General features: G+C 44.7%; 1 pseudogene; it reads left to right on the top strand.

The window, feature by feature from the left end:
- Positions 1–11093: 11093 nt before the first annotated feature.
- Positions 11094–27851, top strand: part of LOC147683417 (coiled-coil domain-containing protein 43 pseudogene) — a 58093-nt pseudogene continuing 41335 nt past the window's right edge.

Raw genomic sequence — 27851 nt, 5'->3', positions numbered from 1 at the left:
AGGGAAGGCATGGCTTGGCAGTTCGGGCTGGACTGTTCCCATGAGGCACAGGGTCAGACTGATTTGCATATAGCCATGTCTGAACTGGGGTGGCAGAGTGGGCTAAAGAACGGTGATGGATTAAACCCAGATCTTTTGACTGGGTGTGAGTGTTTGATTGGTTCAGATGCTCCGTCCATTACCACCCCCTTTTGTACCGTTTCTAATTAAGTTAGCATCCGCTGCACCATTTTCTATGTGGGCGCCATTTTAAGCTGTTCGAAATTGATCTAGTTCATTTCCAAGAAATGCTCCTCTGTAAGTTTAGTTTCTGCCACGTTAGGCTTGTTCCCGTAATGAATGCACTGTTCATATAAGCGCATACCTTTCTCACTAGAGGCCCTCTCCCCCTTGTCTGGCGCCAGATGGAAAGACCATGGGCTCAGTAACTTTGTGTAAAGATATGGGCGCTGAAACCTTTTTTGCTGTTTAGGTGCACCTGCTTAGAAATTTCCACTGTGGGCGTGTTTTCGCCCGGTTATAAAAAGGTGCATAATGTATCTTGATGCTTGTCACTTTCAGTTCCCTCTGCAACACTCTTAGCGACTGGGCAGATGGGGCACAGCTCTGCGTGTATATGAATAAACAGTTATTGGTTCGTATTCTCTACTGTCTGGCCGACTCTTCATTTGATAGGAAACGCTGAGAGGTGGTCCTTAGTGACCCGGGTGACCCTAAACGGGTAACTACCTTCATGTCGAAGCTTCACTTTTAAAACCAGAGATAAGTAGTGTTGTCACATAGCTGCCCATCTAAGATGCAGTCATTTGACATCAAACACTTTAGTCTTGGAGGGTTGCTTGAAAATTCCATATTGGCTCTGTGGTTTCAAAGAGAATTCTGCTTCATACGTACCATCATGATCTGGGAGATGTTCCCCAACCAAGGATTGTCTAGTTCCCCTTGTGGGTGCTGTGTACCCCAAGTGTCTGCATACCTTGCAGAGTTGTTCGAAGCACTACAGAGGATCACTGTTATTCTGTCATCTTTCTTGATGCATGTGAGGGACGATGCAGGTTGGACAGACGTGTCAGCTTATGCAGACCCAACAACATGTTGTTCAATGCACTATAGGACATTGTATTGTCAAGATAGGGGATGAACATCTGATGTTTGTTGAATTATAGCCTAGGGCATGTTGAGGTGACTCATAAGGGTAAAATAGCCCATAAAGTTCCTGATAAGTGAAGATGCTTTGGATAAGCTACACTTTCTAACTTAGGCTGTATATGTTTTAGTCTAAAGATGTCTGTATCAAATAATTCATAAGGCATTATTTCCTGGGAAGACTGGTTCAACGTACACTAATACAGAAAGCCAGCAATGATTGCATTTGGCAATACGGCTTTGCTGCAGGTAGCATTGGCGATTTCCTATTCAATGGTGCTATGTGAAAGACTGATGTACGATAAAATCTTTGTTGATCACATAAGATGCATTTTAGTTTTAAGAAAAAACGCCATGAACATGAATACAAATTCCAACTAAAATATTTTGGAATCTGTGGGCTGCCACTCACAGAGCATCTATTATAAACATTTAATCACTGCATGACACAGCATACAGTTCATAGACCCTCATCAAACAGATCCCTTATAATTCTATGTAAAACGTTTAAACGTGCAATACAGAAAATTCTAAGCTTCCAATAAACAATTTCAGGAAGAAATAGAAGTTTAATACATAAAATGGCATAGTTATTGAACAATTTAGGGAAAGCATGCTTCCAGTTATATCTTTTTTCTTCTTTAGTACACTCTTCTTTCCTTTGCTTCAACAACCTTCACAATGGCTTATGCTCCACATTTGGCCTTTACTCCACCATGTTTCCCTATTTTGGTGATCGGGAGCAATATTGCTCGACATAGTTTCTGAAGATTCAAATCCACTTTCCAAGATGTTTGTCTATCCCAGAGACTCTCTCTTCACACATCTTCCTCGCCACTCCTTATGCTATAATCCCTCTTGTATTTTCCTAGATGTCTCTATATTCTTTCTCTAATTGCCCCCTGTCTATCTTTATACCTGTAGCGACTTCCCTGGTAAAGTACTCACCTATGACTACACCGCACATGGAGCTTAGCATAACATGAATGTCTGACATAATATCGACAGACAGAATATCTACATACAAAAATATCGACACAAAAATATTGACAGCAAAAATATCGGAGTTATATCTTCATAAAGGCAAGTACAAAAATATCGGAAAAAAATATCATAGTACAAAAATATCGAAATTAAAAATATCGTTTTTTTAACGTATTATTAATAATGTCAAAATAATTTTAAAATACATATAATTTTACAAATATTAAATAAAAACATTAAAACATTTAAAAAATAATAACTAATACATATACATTTAAAATAAATTAAAAAGTGTACATCTAAATTAATATATATACTTACTACACATATTGCAACAGTAGTAAAAGCGTTGGATAGCGTAGGGGTTTAAATTACTATTCCCACTCCAGAGGGTGCAACAGTAGGGAAAGCGCTGGATAGCGTAGGGGTAAAAATTACTATTCCCACACCAGAGGGTGCAACAGTAGGGAAAGCGTTGGATAGCTTAGGGGTAAAAATTACTATTCCTACTCCAGAGGGTGCAACAGTAGGGAAAAGGTTGGATAGCGTAGGGGTAAAAATTACTATTCCCACTCCAGAGGGTGCAACAGTAGGGAAAGAGTTGGATAGCGTAGGGGTAAAAATTACTATTCCCACTCCAGAGGGTGCGTTCGATAGCGTAGGGTTAAAAATTACTATTCCCACTCCAGAGGGTGCAACAGTAGGGAAAGCGTTGGATAGCGTAGGGGTAAAAATTACTATTCCCACTCCAGAGGATCCAACAGTATGGAAAAGGTTAGATAGCGTAGGGGTAAAAATTACTATTCCCACTCCAGAGGGTGCAACAGTAGGGAAAGCGTTGGATAGCATAGGGGTAAAAATTTCTATTCCCACTCCAGAGGGTGCAACAGTAGGGAAAGCGTTGGATAGAGTAGGGGTTTAAATTACTATTCCCACTCCAGAGGGTGCAACCGTAGGAAAAGCATTGGATAGCGTAGGGGTAAAAATTACTATTCCTACTCCAGAGGGTGCAACAGTAGGGAAAAGGTTGGATAGCGTAGGGGTAAAAATTACTATTCCCAATCCAGAGGGTGCAACAGTAGGGAAAAGGTTGGATACCATAGGGGTAAAAATTACTTCACACACTACTCCCCCTTTAACACACAACACAGTACACATACAAAAAAACACAATTAATATAAATATCTAATAATCAATTAATAACAATTATTTATATTAAATTGATCTAATTTAAATTGAACTAATTAACACATATTAATTACCAATTAATTAACAATAAATACCAATAAATAAATACAATCTCTTTAATGAATTACAATTTATTATAGGACACCCTATTACCCTATAAACACACAACCCACTACACATAAATAAATCATATCATTTAATCACTTAATAATTATGATTTACCAATTAATTATTATTTAACAATAACAAAAATGTAAATATATTAGCACATCAACACTAATTAATTTAATTAAATAATTAATATTATGTAATTACTAATTAATTATTAATTAACAATACAAAATTATATATATTAGCACATTAACTCTAATTATTGTAATCAACTAATTAATATTAATTAATTACCAATTAGTTATTAATTACCAATAACAAAGAATTCTATGTATTTGCACATTAACTCTAATTAATGTAATTACCTAATTAATATTAATTAATTACCAATTAAATATTAATTAACAATAAAAAAAAATATTAGCACATTAACTCTAATTAATTTAATTAACTAATTAATATTACTTATTTACCAATTAATTATTTAAAAATATTTTAAAAAATATATTAATTAATTATTATTAAATTACTTCCCACCCTATTCCCCTATAAACCCACAACCCGCTCTGATACTAAAACGCAAAATGTAAACAAAATTACTATTTTTAAAACATACATTTAATAACATATTTAACAAACATATAAACAACATAATAAAATACATAACACTAAACATAATTTCGATATTAGTATATTTCGATATTAGTAACATACATACCATAAAAACGATATTCTGTCTGTCGATATTTCGAACATCGATATTCTATACTATCGAAATTAAAACATCGATATTATTGTATATCGATATTTAAATTTCAATATTTTGTCTCCCTACCGCATAACATAGCTTTATTTTTCTGTGTGTAATCGCAAACTCAACATTCTAAACCTTGGTTCAATTCACTACGTTCTAATGCTTATGTCACTGTTCTACAGAATCCATTAGGAGCTACAAAGGTTCTGTCATTACATACTCACACAATACTACATCGCACCATTGTTAAATAAAATATTTAAATATGTTACAAATATATACAATTAGAACTCTTCAATGAGTCTTTAAGAGGCATAAAGCACACTTTCTGACCCTGTCTGTGGAAACTGGGGACCTGCAGTAGAAATGTCCATGACTGGCATTGGTGATGGAGAGACAGCAGCAGTCAGGGGTTCTTCACTTGTCTTGGAGAAGTGTGGCTCAGTGGTTAGAGGCGGCAGATACGGAAGCTGAGATCGGCCCGGGACCAGAGTTCAATTCCCAACGCGGTAGGGTCTTTGGTTCAATGTTCGCAGACTCGATAATTCTCGCCTTGGCGGCTACTCTAACCTTGGGCTCCACTCTGCAACTCTGGGCAATAGCTTGCTTAATCTTCACAACGGCCCCTTCAACGCCGGGGTTGCCTGGTCTCACCTTGGGGGTGCCCAGGAGGGACCATCTCACAGGGAAAGCCAGGATGGGTTCCCCAGCGGTATACAGCGCCAGGACACTCCGAGATGGAGTAACAGTGCGCTTTACAAGTATACTTCATTTACATTTACATTTACAGACCCAGTCTCTGCAATGACATCAGTGCCTGACGAGCGATGAGCCACATGTCTGAAACGCACTGAATCTCACGTAATGGACTTCCCAGGATGCTGGGCAGTCACCATGTGTACTTTGCTGATCACAACATGGAATGATTCAGCATTAAAAGGAGCATCAGACTTTTGTTTTCTATGCTGACGAACAAGAACTCTATCTTCTTTCGTGTAGGTGACATCTTGTGCATGTCAATGCTTGTCTCTGTAAGCTTTCATTTTCCTCTTATGATCCAAGTCTTTCATGCATGTTTCTTCCACGGTATTTGCTCTTCAGTTGGTCCACTGAGGTAACTTGGTTGTCATGGCTTTCCCGAACATCAAGGTGGCAGGGCTTTCACCTGCAGTCGAGTGAGGGGTCGAGCGGCAAGCTTGTAGAGTAGGATTTAGAACAGCTTTAAGGTCAAGGTTTTCTAGTACAGCATGCTGGACAGCTTTTTTTTCAAAGTACTCATGAAACGTTTGACAATGCCATTGGCCTGTGGCAACAGAGGGGTGCTCTTCTGATACTTTACATTAAGATTACTGAGAAAGTCTTTGAAATCTCGACTGTTGAAAGATGGGCCATTGTCAGACTTTAAAATCGCCGGAACACCCCAGGTTGTGAAGAGGTTGTTTAATTTCTCAATGACACGTTCTTGAGTGATAGATGATAGATCTTTGATCAATGGAAAATAGTAATATTCATCAACGATCACCATCAGGTGATGTCCTATTGTTAAGAGGACCGAAGAAGTCTACTGCAAACCCTTCTCATACATGCCTTGGCAACTCTGACATGCTTAACAGGTGTTGAGTGGTTTTTGCTGACAGGCAGTTGCATAGATGACAGGCCTTTAATTCTTTTTCAACCCTCTCGTCGAGATGTGGAAACCAGACTCGGTCTCGGAGAGCTCATTTGGTGGCAACAATTCCACAATGTCCTTCATGGGCCACTTCAATTATCTGTTGTCGCAGACTCTACGGAATGACATTTCTCCCCCCTCATAGAATAATACCTTCCTGAGTAACGGACAGTTCATTTTTGACATTCTTAAACTTTTGATATTCACTGTCGCTTGTAAGAGGTCCAAGGTGCTGGTACCAAGACTGGTATGCAATAATGTCTTCAGTTTCAGCGTGTCACTATCTTGACTTATGGTAGTGACAAATTGTTCCAACAAAATGGCAACTGGAGTGCTTGATTTCCCTATGAAATTTATGTAAGCCTCAGCTGTCTTAGAATGGGTGCCGGGGCATTGTAGAGGCACTCGTGAGAAGTAGTCAGCAGTATTCTGATCTTTCCTTGGACGATGCAGGATGGTGTAGTTGCACTCTTGCAATCGTAGACCCCATAGCTCAATGCGAGGAGGCATTTCTGCTTTTGGATTTCCAAAGATAGTCAATAATGCTTGATGATCAGTTACAAGCGTGAAGGGCTTCCAATACAGGAGTACATGGAAACAGTCCCAAGCCCACACCACTGCCAAGCTCTCTTTCTCATGTTGAGTACAAGACAGTATGTTCAAATTAGGAAAAACGTCAGCTGGCATACGCCATAAAACGTTTTTGAGCATTTGGGTATCCACTGTGATGTGCAAGGATAGTGCCCAACCCGAACGGACTAGCATCAACAACAACCTCAGTATAAAGCTTTGAATCTAAATATGCCATTTCAGTAGCATTCTCAATAGCATGCTTGATTTTTTAGAAGCTTTGCTCACATTCATGTGACCAAAGAAAATAAACATTCTTTTTAGTTAAGTCTCTTAATGGCGCACTGACAGTGGCAAAGTCTTGGATGTATCTAGAGCAATAGAGGGCCTTGCCAAGGAATGAACTTTACATGGAAACATCTTGTGGGGGACTGGCAGTTGACAACACTTGCACTTAACAGGACTGGGTGTTATGCCGATCAGAAAACATATGGCCTAAGAATTTTAACTTTGTCTTATTGAACTCACATTTCTCTGCATTAAAAGTTAAACCAGCATCAGTGAGCAACTGAAACACCTGAGTGAGAGCTTTGTCATGCTCCTTCTGCGTAGTTCCGAAACCAAATATGCACCACTGTAATTGAAAGCATTTATTATAGGCTGAATGATACGTCACATGACTTCTTGGAAAGCTCTGCAGCTGATGACACACCAAAACATAGACTCTTGTAATGGAACAGACTGACATGTGTAGAAAAAGTTGTAATGTACCTGTAATTGTACTCTGGTTCAAACTGATGATATCCTTTATTCAGATTCAGGAGAGAGAATACTTTTGCCCCATTCATGTTAATATGTAGGCAATGTGCGGACCTGCATGTCGTTCTCTTTCAATGGCCTAGTTCGCTTGATGCATGTCCATGCAGATGCATACAGCTCCTTCTCCGTCCTTGTTAGGTAGTACCACGTTGGGAGAACCCCATTGAGCTGGACCACTAGAATGCTCAACAATATCATGAAACAGTAAAGAGTCAAGTTCCTTTTCAACAGCTCCCTGTAAGTGAAAGGCAATTTGTCTGTGTCTTTGAGCAATAGGGCAGATGTCCTCATTAATGTGTAATCCTCCTGAGGTGCGGCACCGCATAAGTCCCAAAAATCAACGACGCAATCTCTCTGTATCAACAAACTGTGTCAGTGCGCAGCAGGAGCCGCGAGCACCACAAACACCGGAGAAGTGTTTCTTTGCTGATTTTTGGGGATTTACCTGTTGGTAGTGGATGGTAGACCTCGCAGGCCCTATTTCAACACACGGCAGCCTGTAGCAGCTGCGCCTCTTTTATTGCCTTTTCTGTTGGTGTGCGGCAGGAGCCAGGACCACCATAAAGCCCCATAAGTCACCACAAAGATTTTCTCACTGCATGAGCAGTTCATTGTCTGGCCCGTTACAGCTTTCTTGGAAATCATCCCACAGAAGTCACACCGGGATTTTCTTAGGTACGTGAGGACACGCTGTTTGCCCTGTTAGTTACTGCAACCTCCAAGCAGTGGATACGTCTTCTGTTTTCCTTTTGAGACGCAAGGCTAAGAAATGGAGTCCTTGTTCGTCTCTTAGCAGCAGCCTGCTTTCATTATAGATTTTATCTGCGCTGCCTTGTTTTCTTACGTGTGCACTTAGATAATATTTGAGGCATTAAAAGACAATCACGTATAACGAAGATGGATCCAAGGACTTTGTAATTTTTTATTTTTAAATGCATAACTTTATTGAGCGTATTTCTAACAGGACACTCCTGAATGACCCAGTGCTAGCTGTTTGAACCAGAGTACACTGTAACTGAACAACGCCCAGATCCCCGGAACAATTGTTCACACCCCTACGCTGGCCTGGCGTACAAAAGCCCAGCCCACTTTGCGTACATATAAATAGGATGACTATTACGCCACATGTCCCAGTTTTTCCACACTGCCTCAGGTGATATGGCCGCATCCACCTCGCATATCACAAAGCGCAATAAAAAAAGGGATCCATGAGGTGTACACCATCCTGGCAATCAACACTGGCTCTAAATTGTGAACCCTACTGCCCGTCGTATTTCGAAAGTGATCCATGAGGTGTACATCGTCCTGCAATCAACACTGCAACTGAATTGTGAACACTGCTGCCCGTAGTGTTTGCACACACAATGACAGCAGGTGAGCAGTGGGGCCTGGGTGCACAGCGGCTCTAATTGAGCACAGTGCTGTGGGAGGGGTGGGCTGCATCAGCCTGGGTGCGCAGGTGCGAACAAGCGAAGTTGCCCTGCATAATGATGTGATCTCTGACCTCATTCAGTCACATCTTTGTCTCATTTAAAAGACCTGCTGGACCGTACTGTAGGCCTGAGCCAGCAGGCAGCGCTGCCCTACTGAACCGTGTTGAGCACAGTGCTGCAGGTGGGGTGCATCAGGCTGAGTGCACAGTTGAGAACAAGCGATGTTGCCCTGCGTAATGATGTGATCTCTGACCTCATTCTCTCACAAGTCAGTCTCATTTTAAGGACCTACTAGACCGTACTGTAGGCCTGAGCTGTCAGGTTTTAGCGCAGCCACACCTACCTGGCCCTCATAAGCTACAGTTCCCATGAGGCATGTGGCTAGGAAGTAAATTCATAGGCGGACTGCCAGGAACGTCAGTGTGCGCGATTTGTTGTTTTCCGGTGTTTCGTGTGGCTCGGGGAAGAGGAGCATTGCACCATCGTGTCTGAGGAGTCCGGCACGTCTTCTGGACTTTTGATTTACTACTTGCTTCGAGCCTGTTGGAGTGTTGGGGGGAAGCGGCCGCTTCCAAAGATACCCGTAGCTCGCTGGGAGGACCGCTTCAACTGTAAGTAGAGCGAGAGCGGGAGCTAGGCGGTGAGGATTCCCGTCTATCTCCGAATTTTTGAGACTGTCACATTAGTTACGGCTATAACTAATGTAAGAGAGAGAGAAGCAGTGGTTAATCCCACGCTTTACCACTACGAAGAAAGGGAGTGGATACTTCCTTAAATACTGACTGTGAACCTTTCTAGTGGATATAAGTGCCAAAGCGGAAAGCTGTGGTTAAATCTACGCTTTGCCGTGTTTCGTAGACTTGTTCCTTTTGGACTTCTTAGTGATGTTAACAATCAGAGGGAACTAACTTACCTTGTGGATTATAAGTACCAAAGCGGAGAGCGGTGGGTAATACTACGCTTTGCCGTGTTTGGAAAACGGTGTTTGGTGCCTGGCCATGTTTCTTTATTCTTGCTCATGATGTGGTGAAGCAACCACTGGATCTTTTAATTCTGCTTCTTGGATATGCTATGGAAATATCCCTTCTGTATGCCTAAGTGACATCAAGATAAATATACCTATTCCAATGATCATTTTCCTACGTTGGATCCTTGACCAGCCTTGTGAAAACTCCTTGATAGGAAAAGAGTTCTCACTTTAGATTCTGTGACATTGAGGGGGGGTAGGTTACATTCCTGATTCAGTACACATAGTAGTTGCTGGGAAATGCTATATCACTCCTAACCCATAATGTTTATTTCTACAGAGATGGGAAGTGCTTGAGAGTCTGAGGTGATGCTTGCAAGAGCAGGGAAGGCAAGGTGTTCTCTCAAGGTGATTACATAGAAACTAGCGAGATATAGGAGATAAGACAGCATATGTGAAGTATTATTAATCGTTATGTTATGTTATGAATTTATTGAGCGCACGGACACCAAAAGGCTTCATGGAGCTAGTCAAGTGAATGTATGATGCAGGGACCAGATTAATAAGATTGCCCAAAAAGCCATGTTTTCAACGCCTTTCTAAAGGCCAGTAAGTTGCCACAGTTCCAACAGAGAGTGTAAATGAGTTCCAGAGCCTAGGTGCCAGTAAGGCGAACCTCTGTCCACCCTGTCTTTTTAGTTTAATAGTAGGAATGGTGAGAAGATGGAGGTGGGCGGACCGAAGGTTGCGCATGGGGACGTGTTTAATAATCCGATTATTGAGAAACTTAGGGCTCGCACAGTGTAATATTTTGAAGTCTATGCAACCTGTCTTAAAGACAGTACGTTGTACTATTGGCAGCCAAAGCAGTTTAGACAATAGGGGCCTGGCCGATTGCCATCTCGGTTGTATGTAGATCAGTCTTGCCGCCTAATTCTGTATTATTTGGAGACGGTTAAGCAGAACCTGGGGGAGGCCGATGTACAGGGAGTTAGAAAAATCGAGGCGTGAGAGCACCAGAGCTATAACCACCTGAACCAAGGCTTGATGAGATAGCAGGTATGAGATTTTCCTTATTTTCCGCAGCTGGAAAAGGCTGGACGAGACTACGTCCCCCACATGCCCTCTGAGGGAGAGGTCAGAGTCTATAGTCACCCCAAGGCTCTTTACTGATGGAGAAGGGACAGGGGGTGGGCCTAATTCGCCTGGCCAGAAATGAGGTCCCCAGCAGATAGAGCTTTTTGTTTTACAGGTTTCCCGTCCCCGCAGTTCCCTTCATCTCCTTCCCTCCTTCCCTCACCTGATTGCTCGAACACCTTGTATATATCATTATCAGGGTGTTGGTGAGGTCAGGAGGTGGACCATTCTTGCTACATTTGGATTCCGAGGAGTGCAACCTGACAGAATCACGCACTCAAGTATTTCACTCCGCCTGATCCAAGTATGGCAAAAATGGCCACCATGGAGGATGTGCTTCATGTTTTGGTTTTAGTACAACAGGAGCTGGCATCCTCCAAGGCAGAGACAGCTACCTTAAAAGATAAGGTAGAGCAGCTTTCAAGGAATCCCTTTAACGCCTCTACAGCGGCATCACAAATACAAGTAACAGTGCCCCCACCAACACCATTAGCCAACCCAAAGAGATATGCAGGGGATCCCCACAAAATTCAGGTGTTTCTGACTCAAGTGATGTTGCACTTTTCTTGTAAGCCTGCTTCTTTTCCAAACAATCAATCATAAGTGGCCCTTGCCATATCGTATTTGGTTGGGGATGCCGCTAATTGGGCAGTACCTTTGGTTAAGAATGATGATGCTGTGTTGTCTGACTGGTCTGCGTTTAGGGCTGAATTTTAAAAGGTTTTTGACCGTCGAGCCACTATCTTTAGTGCAGGTCGCGAATTGCTTGATTTGAGACAGGGGAAGGGGGATTTGATTACCTATCTGACAACTTTTAATCGTTTGGTTGCTGAAGCGGAATGGCCCAAGGAGAAGCGTATGTCTCTTTTCTATCAGGGTTTGTGTGAGGAATTGAAATATGTTGTGGCTCAGATAGACCCCCAGCCTACCACCTGTATTGACATGGTAAATGTGGCTTTACGATTGGATAGTCGCATGGCCGAAAGAGGGGGTGAGAGGACGAAATGGGAAAAAGGATATTATAGATATGACCGACCTCCTCGTAAAGCTTTGAGTGTCCCTGAGACAGGGGTTGAACCAATGGAAATAGGGGCCTTACGAGCTCCACTATCACGGGAAGAAAGAGAGAGCAGAAAGTCCAGGGGCTATGTATGTATTGCGGTAAGAAGGGGCATTATGTCAAGGAATGTCCAGCCAAACCCAAGAATTCTAATGCCTGGACCAGGAATAAAAGGGTGGCAGTATCTACCACCAATAATGAGTTAGATAAAAGGCCATACCAAGACCATGAGGTTGACAACCCTCAGGGTTTGAAGCTCCCTTCACTATCCACTTCAGGTTTAGCAGAGACCGAATCACACATTGTGCTTACCATGTGTCTCGAATGTAAGCAACAAAGTCATCAGATTTTGGTAATGTTAGATTCAGGGGCAACAGCCAATTTTATAGACAAGGGTTTGGTTACTCATCTTGCATTGTCAAGAGTACCAAGTGAGAATTCTGAGGAAGTATTGGCAGTGGATGGCCAGCCACTGAAGTCCGGTCTTATCACTGAAAGGACAGACGAAGTAACGCTGACTGTAGACAATGTTTACGGAAGACACACAGAGGTGTTAACCTTAAACATTATAGACGCTTCTCAGTACTAGGTAATTCTGTGAATGCCATGGTTATGCCATCACAACCCTACAATAGATTGGAAAGACAAGTCCCTTCGTTTTCTGTCTGATACTTGCCAGGATCATTTAGTCTTCTGTTCCCCGTCACAGGTTGTAGCATTGACCTCACCATTTCTTGTGGCTACAGTTACAGAGAAAGAAGTTACCTTGCCAGAGGAGTATAGGTCCTATGGTGAGGTGTTCAGTGAGATCAAGGCGGAACAATTGCCCCCTCATAGGGAGTACGATTGCAGCATAGATTTAGTGGATGGAGCTACCATACCTACATGTCGGGTGTACGCATTATCTGTGCCCGAAACCAAGCATTTGAGGGATTATCTAGATCACTATTTGGACATTGGCTTTATTAGGCCTTAACGATCCCCCGCAGCCTCCCCTTTGTTTTTCATTGTTAAAGTGAATGGTGATCTGAGAACGTGTGTGGACTATCGGATGCTGAACAAAAACACTGTTCGCAATCGTTATCCACTTCCCCTCATTTCAGTCCTGCTACATCAGGTGAGGAAAACCAAGATCTATACCAGGTTGGACCTGAGGGGGGCGTATCACTTGGTGAGAATACGTGAGGGAGAGGAGTGGAAAACCGCCTTCAAGACTCGTTATGGGCTGTATGAATATTTGGTCATGTCGGTCGTGTAAGTTCCACTGTGGCTCCTTAGGGTCCAGACGATGCTCAAAGGGGTCCACCTCCAGACGTCCCTAACTCTGAACAAATGTAACACAGAGTATTAAGGCAGTCAGGTGAGGGAAAGGAATTAGGGTAGGAACAGCGGGATGGGGATACCTGTAACAAAAGAAAACAAGGTTAATCACCAGATCTATATACATTGGCTACTCTCATATGTTCTTGCTGTCTCTGCCTATTACCTGTGAGCCTTCTATGAATGTCGCTGTATTCCATATACCAATGTTAGAGATACTTCTCTCCAATAATACTGCTGTATACCTACAACAAATAAGCAAGAATGTCAAAACCCAAACATTCCTTTCTAGCAGCTAAAATATATACACACACATAATCATACATACCCAAAACCATTCCTCTCCCATTCAGAAGATAATCCCAAATGAATGTTTCAAAAAAAAGTATCTCCCCCAAGCAGCCGTTTGATATGAGGAGCAAAAAATTAAGTAATCCACAAAAAGAAGTTTCTGTCTCTGAAGGCAAACAGGAAATAATACTCCAATGATTATTATAGAAACTGTTTGTGATACTTTGAGGGAGCACAATCCTGGAATCCAAGAACAATGTTCCACAATAACAATCCAATTGGGGAATACCGCTGGTGATTTACTCTACTTGAGCCCAAATGTTAGTCACCAACTCATCACTGTCTTTTCTTTCCCCTGAACATAGAAAACCAAGGCATAGTAGAGGAGCGCTTACGTCAACGCTATCTACCATTTCAGAACTAAAGGTCAAAGTACGAACTTTGTAAAAGGATGACAATGCTAGAATCAGCTGGCTCTCAGCCAGCTCGTTCCTCCCACTGAGCCAGCTCCACAAGTTACTCGCGCTTACCTCAGCGCCTCCGGCTTCGCAAATCTTCGCGCTACTACAGCGCAACCAGCTCCACAAAATACTTGCGCATATCTCAGCGCATATCAAAGACCAAGGCAGCCCAGCGAGGATCCCCTCTATGTGCCACCAAACGGGGCGGAAGAACAGTTCAGGACAGGAATGATCCGAACGCCGACAATCCTCACGGCAAGTTCGGAATCCAGAATTACGCGCACAGTAGGTTCGCGTCTGCCGGGTAATTACGTGTACACCCCTCCCACTGGCTTGGCAGGAATTCTGGGAGTTGTAGTCTGTCTCTGCTACAACTCGGTAGGTGCATCGGCACAGCGCCTGACAGTTCGGCCTTTGTAACGCCCGGCGGCTTTCCAACTCTTCCTAAACGATGTCCTGAAGGACTATGTTGACCACTTTGTTGTGGTCTACATTGACGACATCTTGGTTTATTCCATGGAGGAGTCATGCCACACTGACCAGGTCTGCAGGGTTCTGGAGAAACTGCGTGAGCATAGGTTGTTTGTGAAGTTGAGCAAGTGTGAGTTTGGTGTATCGGAGGTGGAGTTCCTTGGGGTAATTCTCAGTCTTTAGGGTTTACATATGTCAAGGCGCAAGGTTCAGGCAGTGCAAGACTGGGCAACCCCAAGAAATGTCAGGGAGGTCCAATGTTTTCTTGGCTTCGCAAATTATTATCGCAGGTTCATCCTTCATTTTGTCAAGTGGCAGTCCCTATCACTAGGCTGTTGAGGAAGGGGGTGCAATTTGTCTGGTCCCGTGAAGCTGCAGATGCGTTTGATTTCTTAAAGAGGTCGTTTGTCACGGTTCCGGTGCTGTCCTATCCCAATCTGGAACATCCATTTGTAGTAGAAGCGGATGCTTCTGACGAAGCCATAGGGGCGATTCTCTCACAGAGGGACCGTGACTCGGGGCAACTCCACCCGGTGGCCTACCTATCTAAAAAGCTGAGTCCTGCGGAGGTTAATTACACCATAGCCGAGAAGGAACTCTTGGCTATCAAAAGGGCATTCCAGGAGTGGAGACATTACTTGTGGGGAGCATGTCATCCGATTACAGTCTACACTGACCATCGCAATCTGCAGTATATGAAGTCAGCCAGGCATCTTACGCAAAGGCAAATGCGGTGGATGCTTTTCTTTGCTGAATTTGATTTTGTAGTGACATTTAGACCAGGCAGTGATAATCGCAAGGCTGATGCATTATCTATGCAGGAGTTGTCGGCCTTACCCCGGAGTGAGAATACCCATGCCATCATTCAGCCATCCAGGGTCATTTGTGTTGTTCAAGCTGAGACCTTTCTAGAGGAAATCCTTTGCCATCAAACCAGAGGTGCGTGGGATGCATGGGTCAAACAGAAAGAAGTACGCTCCATGAATCAGGGCCTGCCGTTTCATGACAATAGACTATATTTACCTACTAGTGAGTTGCAGAAAAAAACTTTTCTTTGGTGTCATGTTGTCCCGATGGCAGGACATCCGGGCGTACGTAAAATTCAGCAATTAATCTGGAGTCATTTCTGGTGCGAGTCTTCGTTTGATGACGTGGCCGAGTGGGTTGCACGCTGTGAGGAATGTGCTAGAGCAAAAGGGGAAAAACTAAGAAGAAAGGGAAGCTCATGCTAATGCCTACTCCTCAGCTTCCTTGGCAGAACATTAGTTTGGATTTTGTGACCGGACTACCTACTGATCAGGGTTGCTCTGCTATATTAGTGGTGGTCGATAGCCTTACGAATATGGGGCATTTAATTCCATGTAAGACTCTTCCCACAGCTGGGCAGACCGCTCAATTGTTGGCTAGTAACATCAGTAGTTTACATGGGGTCCCCAAGGTGATCGTGTCGGACAGAGGCCCGCAATTCATAGCACGTTTTTGGAAGATGTGGAGTTAGGCGTTGCATATTGATTCAATGCTGTCAACCAGCTTCCATCCTCAGACCGATGGTCAGACCGAACAGTTGAATCAAACGTTGAAAAAATATCTCCGGTGTTATTCTAAGGAGGCCCAAGACTCTTGGGTGGAGCTGCTGTGGCTAGCTGAACTGGCCTACAACAATGCTTGGCACTGCTCTACAGGGGTGTCTCCTTTCAAGGCTAACTTCGGGTATGATGTGATGACCTTGCCGATAACTCTGCCCAATGACCTCAGGAATCAACCCTCAGTGTTGGAACACGTAGAGAAACTACGGAGGGTACATAGAGGTGTACGGACACATTTTTTGAAGGCCAAGCAGGTGTACAAGAAATGGGAGGATCGCCACTGCATCAAAGGGCCTCAGTTTATTGTGGGGGACAAGGTATGGTTGTCCTAGATACATTGGACCTTATTCAATAGTGAAACAGATCAATCCTGTGGCATACAAACTGAAGTTGCCTGGTTCCTTGCGCATTCACCCAGTGTTCCACTGCCACCTGCTTAAGCCTGCTCTTACGTCCAGGCGATGGGTGCCTCCGCCGGTTGTTTGAGATGGTGGGCTTGAGTATGAGGTAAAATGCATCCGGGACTCCAAGCTTCGGGGTGGGGTGCTTTGGTATCTGGTGTCCTGGAAAGGATACTCTGTTGAAGACGATTCCTGGGAACCTTGGCGTAATGTGCATGCTCCGAGAGCTGTTCGTTCTTTCCATCTGAGGTTCCCGGTCAAGCCTGGTCCTAGAAGGCGCTTGGCGGGTGGGCCTACTGTCAGGTTTTAGTGCAGCTGCGCCTACCTGGCCCTCATAAGCTACAGTTCCCATGAGGCATGTGGCCAGGAAGTGAATACATAGGCGTGCTGCCAGGAACGTCAGTGTGCGTGATTTGTTGTTTTCCGGTGTTTCGTGTGGCTCAGGGAAGAGGAGCATTGCACCATCGTGTCTGAGGAGTCAGGCGTGTCTTCGGGACTTTTGATATACTACTTGCTCCGAGCCTGTTGAGTATTGGGGGGAAGCGGCCGCTTCCAAAGATACCCGTAGCTCGCTGGGAGGGCCGCTTCAACTGTAAGTAGAGCGGGAGCTAGACGGTGAGGATTCCCGTCTATCTACGAATTTTGGAGACTGTCGCATTAGTTACGGCTGTAACTAATGTAAGAGAGAGAGCGGGAAGCAGTGGTTAATCCCACGCTTTACTGCTACGAAGAAAGGGAGTGGATACTTCCTTAAATACTGACTGTGAACCTTTCTAGTGGATATAAGTGCGAAAGCGGAAAGCCGTGGTTAAATCTACGCTTTGCCGTGTTTGGTAGACTTGTTTCTTTTGGACTTCTTAGTGATGTTAACAATCAGAGGGAACTAACTTACCTTGTGGATTATAAGTACCAAAGCCGAGAGCAGTGGTTAATACTACGCTTTGCCGTGTTTGGAAAACAGTGTTTGGTGCCTGGCCATGTTTCTTTATTCTTGCTCATGATGTGGTGAAGCAACCACTGGATCATTTAATTCTGCTTCTTGGATATGCTATAGAAATATCCCTTCTGTATGCCTAAGTGACATCAAGATAAATATACCAATTCCTATGATCATTTTCTTACGTTGGATCTGTGACCAGCCTTGTGAAAACTCCTTGATAGGAAAAGAGTTCTCACTTTAGATTCTGTGACATTGGGGGGGTGGGGTGTTACATTCCTGATTCAGTACACATAGTAGCTGCTGGTAAATGCTATATCGCTCCTAACCCATAATGTTTATTTCTACAGAGGTTGGGAAGTGCTTGAGATTCTGAGGTGATGCTTGCAAGAGCAGGAAAGGCAAGGTGTTTTCTCAAAGTGATTACATAGAAAGTAGTGAGATATATGAGAGTAGACACCATATGTAAAGTATTATTAATCGTGTCTTTTGTTTTACAGGTTTCCCTTCCTCTCCTTCCCTCGCCCGATCGCTCGAACACCTTGTATATATCATTATCAGGGTGTTGGTGAGGTCAGGAGGTGGACCATTCTTGCTACATTTGGATTCCGAGGAGTGCGACCTGACAGAGCCAGTGGGCAGCGTTGCCCTACAGACACGTAGCGCTGGCTTTTAGGGCACTGTAGTGAGCTCATTACTAAGTGTACATGCACACAGGCTTCCGCCACCGCATTACACGCGCACATTAAGCTTCTAGCATGCGCTCTGTTCCTTTGTATGTGAACGTTGGTATAACACATTATTTAACCTTGTGTATTCTCGTGCACTCCAACTCCTTTTTGAACCACGATTACCACTTACAGTTGGTAGATCGTACTCCAAAAACAAAGGATGCACTCAACTGGTGTTTTTTATTAAGCTTGAAATAAACCTTCATTTACCTCCACACGTGTGGCTCAATGGTTAGAGCGGTACAAAAGGGGGTGGTGACCCTGATGCAGAGTTCTGGCCAGGAACCAGTGTTCGATTCCCGCCTCGGCAGGGTCTCAGGCTCAATTTCCTCGGACCTGTTAATTCTCGCCTCTGTGCCTATTCTAATCACGGGACCCACGCTGCAACTCAGGGCAATAGCTTGCTTAGCCTCCACACCGGCCCCAACAGCGCGAAGGATGCCTGGCTTCACCCTGGGGGGGCCCAGGAGTGGACACTTCACAGGGAAAGCCAGGAGGGGTTTCACAGCGGTATGAGTATCAGCGCCAGGAAGCCGAATAGGCGACTCCGCAAGGTGACCGTCTGGTGACAGTGCACTCTATAAGTACCATGACATTTACATTATATTCTTTCTCCCTTTTCAGACATTGTGGTATCAAGCCACTGTCCCCGACCTGAGACCTCCTCTCCCACCCTACAAAAGTACCCCGGACTCAGACCTTGCACCGGCATGTCGTTGGACACACCGATGGTGGCAGGTGAGCAGTGAAGCCTCGGTGCGCAGGACCTACAATTGAGCACAGTGTGGGGGAAGGGGCAGCGGTGCAGCAGACTGGGTGCACAGGTGCAGGCAAGCGATGTTCCCGTAGCTAATAATCTCTGGCCGTACTGTGGGAGGGGTTAGGTGTATCAGCCTGGGTGCGCAGGTGCAAACAAGTGACGTGGCCGTCCGTAATGATGTGATCTCTGACCTCATTCAGTCACATCTCGGTCTCATTTTAATGACCTGCTGGACCGTACTGTAGGCCTGAACCAGAGGGCAGCGCTGCCCTACAGACATGTGGCGTTTGTTTTTAGGGCACTCTAGTGAGCTCATTGCTAAGTGTACATGCACACAGGCTTCCGCCACTGCATTACACGCGCACATTATGCTTCTAGCATGCGCTCTGTTCCTTAGTAGATAAGTGTGGCTCAATGGTGAGAGCGGCAGACCCTGATGCAGTAGTCAGGCCGGGACCAGAGTTCAATTGCCGCCTCGGCGGGTCTCGGGCTCAATTTCCTCGGACCTGATAATTCTCGCTTCAGTGCCTATTCTAATCATGAGTTCCACTCTGCACCTCTGGGCAATTGCTTGCTTAATCTCTACAACGGCCCCAACAACGCTGAGGATGCCTGACTTCACCTTGGGGAAAGGCCAGGAAGGGTTCCTCGGCGGTATTCGTACAAGCGCCGAGATGCCTACGGATAGTCGTGCGCTATGCAAGTGGGTAATCATTTCATTTCATTTCATTGTATGTAAACGTTGGCATAACATATTATTTAACCTAGTGCATTCTCGTGCATTCCAACTCCTCTTTGAACCACTAACAGTTGGTAGATTGTACTTCAAAAACGAAGGATGCACTTAACTGGTGTTATCTATTAAGCTTGAAATGAACCTTCATTTACCTCCAGACATTTCCACCTTTAAATTATTTTTCCCTTTTCAGACACTAAATTGATTGAGCCAAAATGGGTGGAGCGGGTGCTCACCCCGTCATGATGCCCTTGGCATTCTGACGCCTTCCATCGTGGTATCAAGACACCGTCCCCGACCGGAGACCTGCTCTCCCACCCTACAAAGGTACCCCGGACTTGGAGCTTGCGCCAACACTTCGTTGGACACACCAATGGTGGCAGGTGAGCAGTGAAGCCTCGTTGCGCAGGCCCTACAATTGAGCACAGTGCGGGTGAAGGTGCTGGGATGCAGCACCCTGGGTGCACAGGTGGAGGCAAGCGATGTTCCCATAGCTAATAATGTAATCTCTGGCCTCATTCAAATGTTTCATTTTAAGGACTTGTTGGACCACACTCTTTCTCGCTGACCCCAGCGTCCTGGACAAACGGGTGACGGGAGGTAAACACTGAGGGCTGGGTGCAGTAGGCTGACGCTCGGTCTCCTCTGCCCTCTGTTCTTTTGACTCTCCCTCCCCCCCACTCCCTCCCTCACCCTCCCATTCTCACTATCTTCATTTCATTCGGACTACCTTTCTTTTCCTCTTCCACATGGCACACATACTTATGTTTCATTTTTGTCTTGCAGGTTTTGTACACTGCTTCCGGAGGAGTCCCACCCACGTATTTTATGTTATACTGTTGTTTGTTCTAATAAACTTGCGTTTCCATTTATTTGTGTTTTAATAAAGGCTATTTTTTTACAAAAAATAAGTGAGTGTATAGGTCTTCTTTTTCTGACAACACTTGTCTGTAGTTTATTGAGAAAATCGTCTGTTTATAGGAAGTTATAAGAGAAAACATTTGTAATTTTGCGTGCAGCTACCAAATATAAACCAACAGACTATTACATGAATGAAGCCTGCGTAATTCTACAACTACAAGGGTTCTATGCGTGTATCACTTTATAACACCACGAGTACTGCCCGTGTGATTACAGAACCAATAAGGCACTGCCTAGGACTACCGAGGCTTCAGGGACTGCCGAGGCCCACCCTGCATATTTAAGTAAAGCCCCGGAGGGTGGCGACCCCCGGACTTCAGTTGGCCTCGAAGCCCCACCGAACAATTAGTAAACAATACCCGGGAAGGTGGCAATCCCCAAGGCTGCAAAATGTCTCTGTGCCCTCCTGCGCCTAATTTACATGTGACATTAAGATCCCCAGCCCTACAAAGATCCCTCAATATAATAATAGGATTGGCCACTGTAGGAGAGTAGGGTCTGCTATCCTATGGTCACCCCAAAATTTTTGCTTTTTGCTTCACTGGTTTTCGACTTAATGTGGCTGTGGGCCTGCTAATCAGGCCCACAGCCTGCTGTTCTCTCTCTAAATTCACATACATGTACTATAGGTACATAACCCAATTGGAACTGGACACCTTATCAGCCCCTGTACCATGCACTATAGGTGCTCAGGGCATAGGTGCCACCAAGGCCTACCAGGGGCTGCAGCAAATCTTTTGCCACCCCTGGCTGGTACTTAAATCGACATAACTGGCTGATCACTCAGCTGGGGCAAGGTGGTGTAATCACCCCTTGCTTAGATATAGTATACCTATATCTAAACCTATATCTGGACACATATATACCTATAAGTCACTCCTATGGCAGGCCTTAACAATCCTGGAGGAAGAGTGCTTGGTTTTAGGTGAGATGGTGCTCTAGCATTAGCTGAGCTTGTCTGCAGCTGTCGGGACCAATTCCCTAAGCTGTTCCGGGATAATGCCATACCATATACTCTTAAGTGCATTATAATCCATCGCGGTTATGTGCTAACTTTGGTTTGGCTTTATCAAAACATGTCGTGTTTGGTGTCATACGTTTTGGAATACTACCCCCTCGACAGTCCTGTCGACAGGGGTAGCATTCCACCCTTCTAGAGGGAGAAGACCTGTTACTTTACTGAAACGCGGTTGATTTTTAAAAGAGCCTCAGCATCACAAAATGGACGCTTCTGCCACAGACACGAGTCTGACCTCCTGCTGCTGACCGAAACTTGGCAGAGGAGGCCTGGACAAAGGGTTTCCTGTCGCGGGGAGGTCTCACACCACCCCAGACAGGAGATAGTGGATTGTAGCAGGGAGGTTTGAAAGAAACCAGACAGTGCCTGGGGAGCACAAGGCTTCCCCTTGCATTATCCGGTCAAACCGGTTCTCGGGCACACCAGCCCCAGCGTGACCCTGGACAAAGGGAAAGGGGTGTAACCACCCCCTTCCTGGGTCCCACCCATAGGAGGGACCTAGCAGGTAATCCAGCCCACCAGATTGGTATAAGAGTGGGAGCAGTGCCAAAGCATTCAGATTATCCTGACAAACTTATGAAACGAAACTCTGGACCCTTCGACATCCTACTCGACGTAGAAGACTGAAGAATCTCCCTTGTGGTCAAGGAGTGAACACCCTGTGCAAACAGGCACCATCCAGCACCTCGACATTTGCTTTGTTGCAGTTCCCACCAGAACTCGAGCGACAGAGATCGACAAGACCCAGCGTTCCTGCCTTCTAACAGCCCGATCCACAGTCCCTGCAGAGCTGAGACCCGTGGAGGCGACCTGAAGCGTGGGGCCGGCCATCTTGGAAAGACCACGAGGCGCTGACCGTGCAGCTTCCGAGGCTCCCTCGAAGCTGTGCATTGGGGTTTGAGAAGCCGCAGCCCTGAGCTATTCTTGCACCGAAGCTCGCCCCTCTACACTCACCGAGTGCTGCGTGGGGCCCTTCTGCATCTTTAGGCTCAACGCGTTGGTCCGGTCGCTTGCCCGTTGGCTTGTGGCCCCAGTACCGACGAACCTTTGAATTTGACCTGCCAGTCCGGTTGCTCTGGACTGGCCCTCGCTCCCCTGAAAAGGAGCACTCGCTCTGACCTTGCTGGTCTGAGTAAGAAGCGATCTTCGAATCCTGCGTGGGTTGCGCTTGCCAAGGTTTGTTAGCTCCAATCCGGAAGCCGACACCGCCGACAGCGAGAGCCTTCGTGGGACAGCTCGTGATCCACTCCTGGACATCCTCGGTGCCCCAGAGTCCACGTGGCAGCGGAGACAAGCTTCTCGACAACCACCTGATTGCGCCCGACATTGCCTGGTTCCTTCCTGGTTGCACCCTGGTCACTGCTGAGTGACCCAGACTCTGTCCCCTCTGCTTTTAGGTACTCTACAATTTCGATTCACCCTTGGATCACACCGGACACTTCTCTTCTCGACGCCTGCAGCATCTTCATCTTCAGGCACCATCGACCTGCGTGACTAAACCCGACACTACTTCGCACCTATGCACTCGCTTCCTGGGGGTGAGGTAACTCAGCAACGCCGGTGTTCCTACACTGGTACACACCTCTAGTGCATGTGTCTAAAGTTTTGTCCTTCTAGGTCAGTTGGAAGGTTCCTTAAACAGTAACTTTGTAACTTTTACGCACCATTGACTTTGCATTGGTGCATGCGTGTGCTTTAAGCGCTGCACCCGAGTCCCGCGGGCCTTTCCCGACTTCATCACTGCTAGTCCCGAATAGCCCCAGCGATTCCCAAGGCCTCAGGCCTTACCACTGTTCGATTAGTGATACTTATACCACTTTTTTAATATATGGTTTGCGTGCCCCCCGGCCTCATCCATAATTGTGCAACTTTCATGTGTTTTACTGTGCTTTTGTTTAAACGCTTGTGCTTCTAGACTCATAAAGAGTATAGAGGATTATTCTAGTAATAAATACATATATTTTTATAATATATAACATGTGTGGTGTCCTTTCATTTGATATTACAGGATTGTGATTGGTAAAACAGCTTGCTTAACACGACCTCTTGAGTTAAGCCTTTAAGGCTGCTTAGTCCATGCTACCTTTAGGATAGCTTGTCTAATAAGGTTGACTTACAACCAGACACCATAAGGGTTGTTTGGACTGATACAAGGTGCCCCCAGAATTGGAGACATCATATATCAGGCCAACTTCTCACATTGGTGCGCAGCGGTGCGGATTTGAGCTTGCTGTTGTTTTACCATTGCAATTTTTTTATCAAATTGAAAGATCACATTAAGTACTTAGGTACATATAACCTCTATAAGGCTAACATCGAATTATGGGGGCCACTGTTAGTTCAGCTCTTCAATGCCGCTTTGGCAAATAGTCCAATTCCTACTTGGTTCACATCGGTAATAGTCCCAATCTTTAAGAAAGGGGATAGGCTAAGTTGTACTTGCTATAGGCCAATTTCCTTATTGGACTCTTCCATAAAAATTTTGGGGAGAGTGATTTTAGCTAAATTGCAAAGCTGGGCTGAGGATAATGGGGTGTTAAGCGATTTTCAATTTGGGTTCCAAAAGGGTTTAGGGACCATAGAGCAAGGTTTGAATCTTTTCACCTTGCAACAGAAGTATATAAAGGTCAAAAAACAACGTCTATACCTCACATTTGTTGATTTATCATCAGCTTTTGACTGTGTGTCACACACTAAATTATGGTCAATCATGGCCGAATTGGGGGTAGACAATGCCATCATATGCTTTCTGAGAGAGCTATATTCCAGGGCCACCGCAAGTGTCAGATATGGGAATAATGGTGAATGCAGCAGACAATTCGGGATTGGTCGGGGTGTGCGCCAAGGGTGCGTCCTAGCCCCCTTTCTATTTCTGTTATATATAAATGGAATGGAGAAGCACCTCGTGCAGGAGGGCAGGGACATGCCTATGGTGAGAGGTAGGCCTGTCCCTGCACTGATGTACGCTGATGATGCTGTTCTGATGGCACGCACCCCAATGGCTTTACAAACTTTGGTTACATCCTTTAACACTTTTATGCTTGGTTTAGATTTGAAAATCAATTGTTCTAAAACTTTGTCTATGTACTGTGGGTCAAGAACAAGCAAGCATCTGAAGCCAATTTTCACAAATTCCAATCCCTTAGAAAGGGCCCCCACCTTCCCATATCTGGGGATATTGTTTCATGAAAGTGGCTCATGGACTACTGCAATACATGCTAGATCTTTGTTATTTTCCAAGACTATTATGGCCCTAAAATGCTTTATGAAAAAATTAGGGAAAAAACCCATAAAGGAGATTTTAACTGTTTATAATGCGACTTGTATATCTGTAGTCACCTATGGTGCAGGATTATGGGTTTACTCAAATATTAGCTCGATTCAAATCATGGAAAATAAGTTTTTATGCCACATTCTGTCCGTGCCCGAAAGTACTGCAACGATGATATGCCATGCTGAATTGGGAACACCTTACGTTACTGATACTATTAAAATTCAGCCAATCCTCCTTTGGCATAGGGTTTGGACAAATGATGAATGTGTTGTTAACCGGGCTATTTTAAAGGATATTATAGCATTGGACAATATCAATGACTTTAAATGGATAGGCTACGTCAGAAACTTTCTTGAAAAAATAAGTTGCCCCCAATACTTTGAGGACCCACAATCAATGGAATACATATCTAGAAGAGATTTGAAAAATCTGTGTATGGCGTACCTCAGGGAAAAGAGACATATAGAGGAGGCGAGAAAAAAGACTGTTTCTGCCCACCAGGACATTTTATGCGAAGAGAAATTGCAGCCATATCTATCATTGTACATGTCCAATCATGAACGTTTCCTTTTGACCCGATTTAGATTTAATATTGTTTTTAGGACATTATCGTTCCCCGTGATGAACTGTTGGTCGAAGGATCTATGTCTTTGTCCATGTGATGATGTATCCCAACAATCCGATATACACATATTATTTTTTTGTAAATTTTATACTTTTTCTCGAAAGAAACTTATCATCCCTATCCTCAAAGATTTAAATGTATATAGATGTCGCCTAGCGTTCTTAGAGTGCCAGAAAATGGAAACTGTTTTTATGGTAGCCTCAATTGCAGAATTTTTAAAATCAGTTTTTAAGTGTCGCAAATCAATTCAAATGGATTAATTGCTTTTATTGTATACATGAATTTAATTTTGTTGTTTTCTTTTTTCCGTGATTTTTAAAAAAATGTTTACTTTACCCCTTGTAAATTGTACCTTTCATGCTACTTTTATGGTTATTTTGCCTTTTAACCGAATAAAGTACTTTTGAATCTTGAATCTTGAGGTACATATAAACAAAGCTTAGCATATTTAAGTTATACTGAACTTAGTAGTTGTAGATAAAAGGGCTTAGCACACCCTGCCTACAACTCACTAGCAAGGTACAGTAGGAAAACACTTACTGTAGGTAAGTGCACCACTTACACCTCACTAGAAGTCATGTCTGGCACAGGTGAAGCTTCCAGCTCCTGCTGTGTTGATTGACCTTACCAAGGCACCTTCCAGCTATGACAACCTCAGCCATAAGGACCTGAGTGCCTTGTGCACTTCAAGGGGGCTGAGAAAGGGTCACAACCCTACCATTCCCATCCTGATAGCCATCCTGGAGAAGGGTGATCTAGATAAGGCGAGTGCAGTTCCCTTAGATACAGTAGATGGAGTGAACCCCCCTGAGACTGAGAATAGCCCCCCTGATGTAGAGGAGGACCCTGAATCAGATGCTAATGAAGATTCAGATCAGGATCAAGGGACAAACCAGGTACAAGTTGGTAGGCCTAACCAGGCCAACTTAGACCTACATGGGAATGGAGAGGGCCAGCACCTCCCCAGATCCTATAACATCATTACCCCAGGTAATAGAAGAGTGAGATCACCTTCCAGGGACTCTCACATTTCTAGTGCCTCAAGGGAATCTCAAAGGGGAATGACTTCCCCCCCCAGAGGAAAGAGCATAGGGCCAGAATGAGGGCTGTCCAACTCCAGATAGAGAGGGAAGAGGTAGCCCTGGCTCAAGCTAAACTTGCTATAGCAAGAGAACAAAAGTTGTGTGGATTAGATTCCACTGGTGGCAGCATAATTCCTAGAGAGAAAGACAGGTCCTATGACAATAGAAACCTGACAAAAATGGTGCCCCCCTACAAGGAAGGGGATGACATCCACAAATGGATGACTGCTCTGGAGAGAGCCTGCATGGTACAGCAGGTTCCTCAAGATCAGTAGGCTGCAATTTTATGGTACTCCTTTTCTGCGAAAGGGAGGGATAGGCTCCTCACAGTTAGACCTGAGGATGCCAAAAACTACTCTGTCCTGAAGAGTGCTCTTATTGAGGGGTTTGGCCTAACCACTGAGCAATACAGGTTGTTGTTCAGAGATACCCAAAAAGCTCAGACTCAGGACTGGACTGATTTTGTTGATTGTGGCACTAAGGCTCTGGAAGATTGGCTGCAGGGAAGTAAAGTCTCAGACTATACAGGATTGTACAATCTTATAATGAGAGAACAGATCCTTAATAACTGTCAAAACCAGCTGTTGCATCAATACCTTATTGACTCAGATCTGACCTCTCCCCAAGAATTGGGAAAGAAGGCAGACAAGTGGGTCAGAACAAGGATTAAGCAGAAACCCCAAAACCATGGAGGTGATCAGAAGAAAGCAGACCAGAAGGGTGGGGATAAGAAAGAAAAAGAAAAAGACCAGAAGTCTTCAGGGCCCCAAAATAATACTAATAAGGAGGGTGGTTCCCAAAATGGAAACAAGAAAAAGAAGAATGATGGCCCAAAGAAACCTTGGTGCAATACCTGTAAGTCCATTTCCCACTGGGGAAGTGAATGCACCAAGAAAAATCCAGTCCCTACCACTGCAGCTCCTAAAGCACCTGCACCCCCTAGTACAGTCAGCAGTGGTAGTACACAGCCAAAGGGTTTAGTAGGGTTGACCCTGGGTACTGAGATGGAGTCTGGCCTAGTCAGAATCCCTACTCAGGCAGTTCTGCTCTATGATGTGGACATATCCATGCCCACTACTGTGAGTCCCAATAATTTGGGCAAGTATAGGCAGACGCCTTTGATTAATGAGAAACTGGCTCAGGCCTACAGGGACACATGAGCCAGTGTCACTATGGTGACACCTAACTTTGTGGACCCTGGACAAATTGTAATAGGTGAGAATTACCTAGTGACCAATGCAAGCAATGCCACTACTACACATAGTGTGGCTGTTGTTAACTTCTCCTGGGGAGGGGTGAATGGCCTTAAGAAAGTTGTGGTGAGTGCAGACCTGCCAGTAGACTGTCTGTTGGGCAATGACCTTGAAAACTCAGTATGGTCAGAAGTGGGACTCATGCA

The sequence above is a fragment of the Lissotriton vulgaris genome, chromosome 11, assembly GCF_964263255.1.
Source record: "Lissotriton vulgaris chromosome 11, aLisVul1.2, whole genome shotgun sequence".
Taxonomy (NCBI): Eukaryota; Metazoa; Chordata; class Amphibia; order Caudata; family Salamandridae; genus Lissotriton; species Lissotriton vulgaris.
The sequence above is the reverse complement of the archived record's forward strand: the minus strand, read 5'-3'. Positions and strand labels throughout refer to the sequence as shown.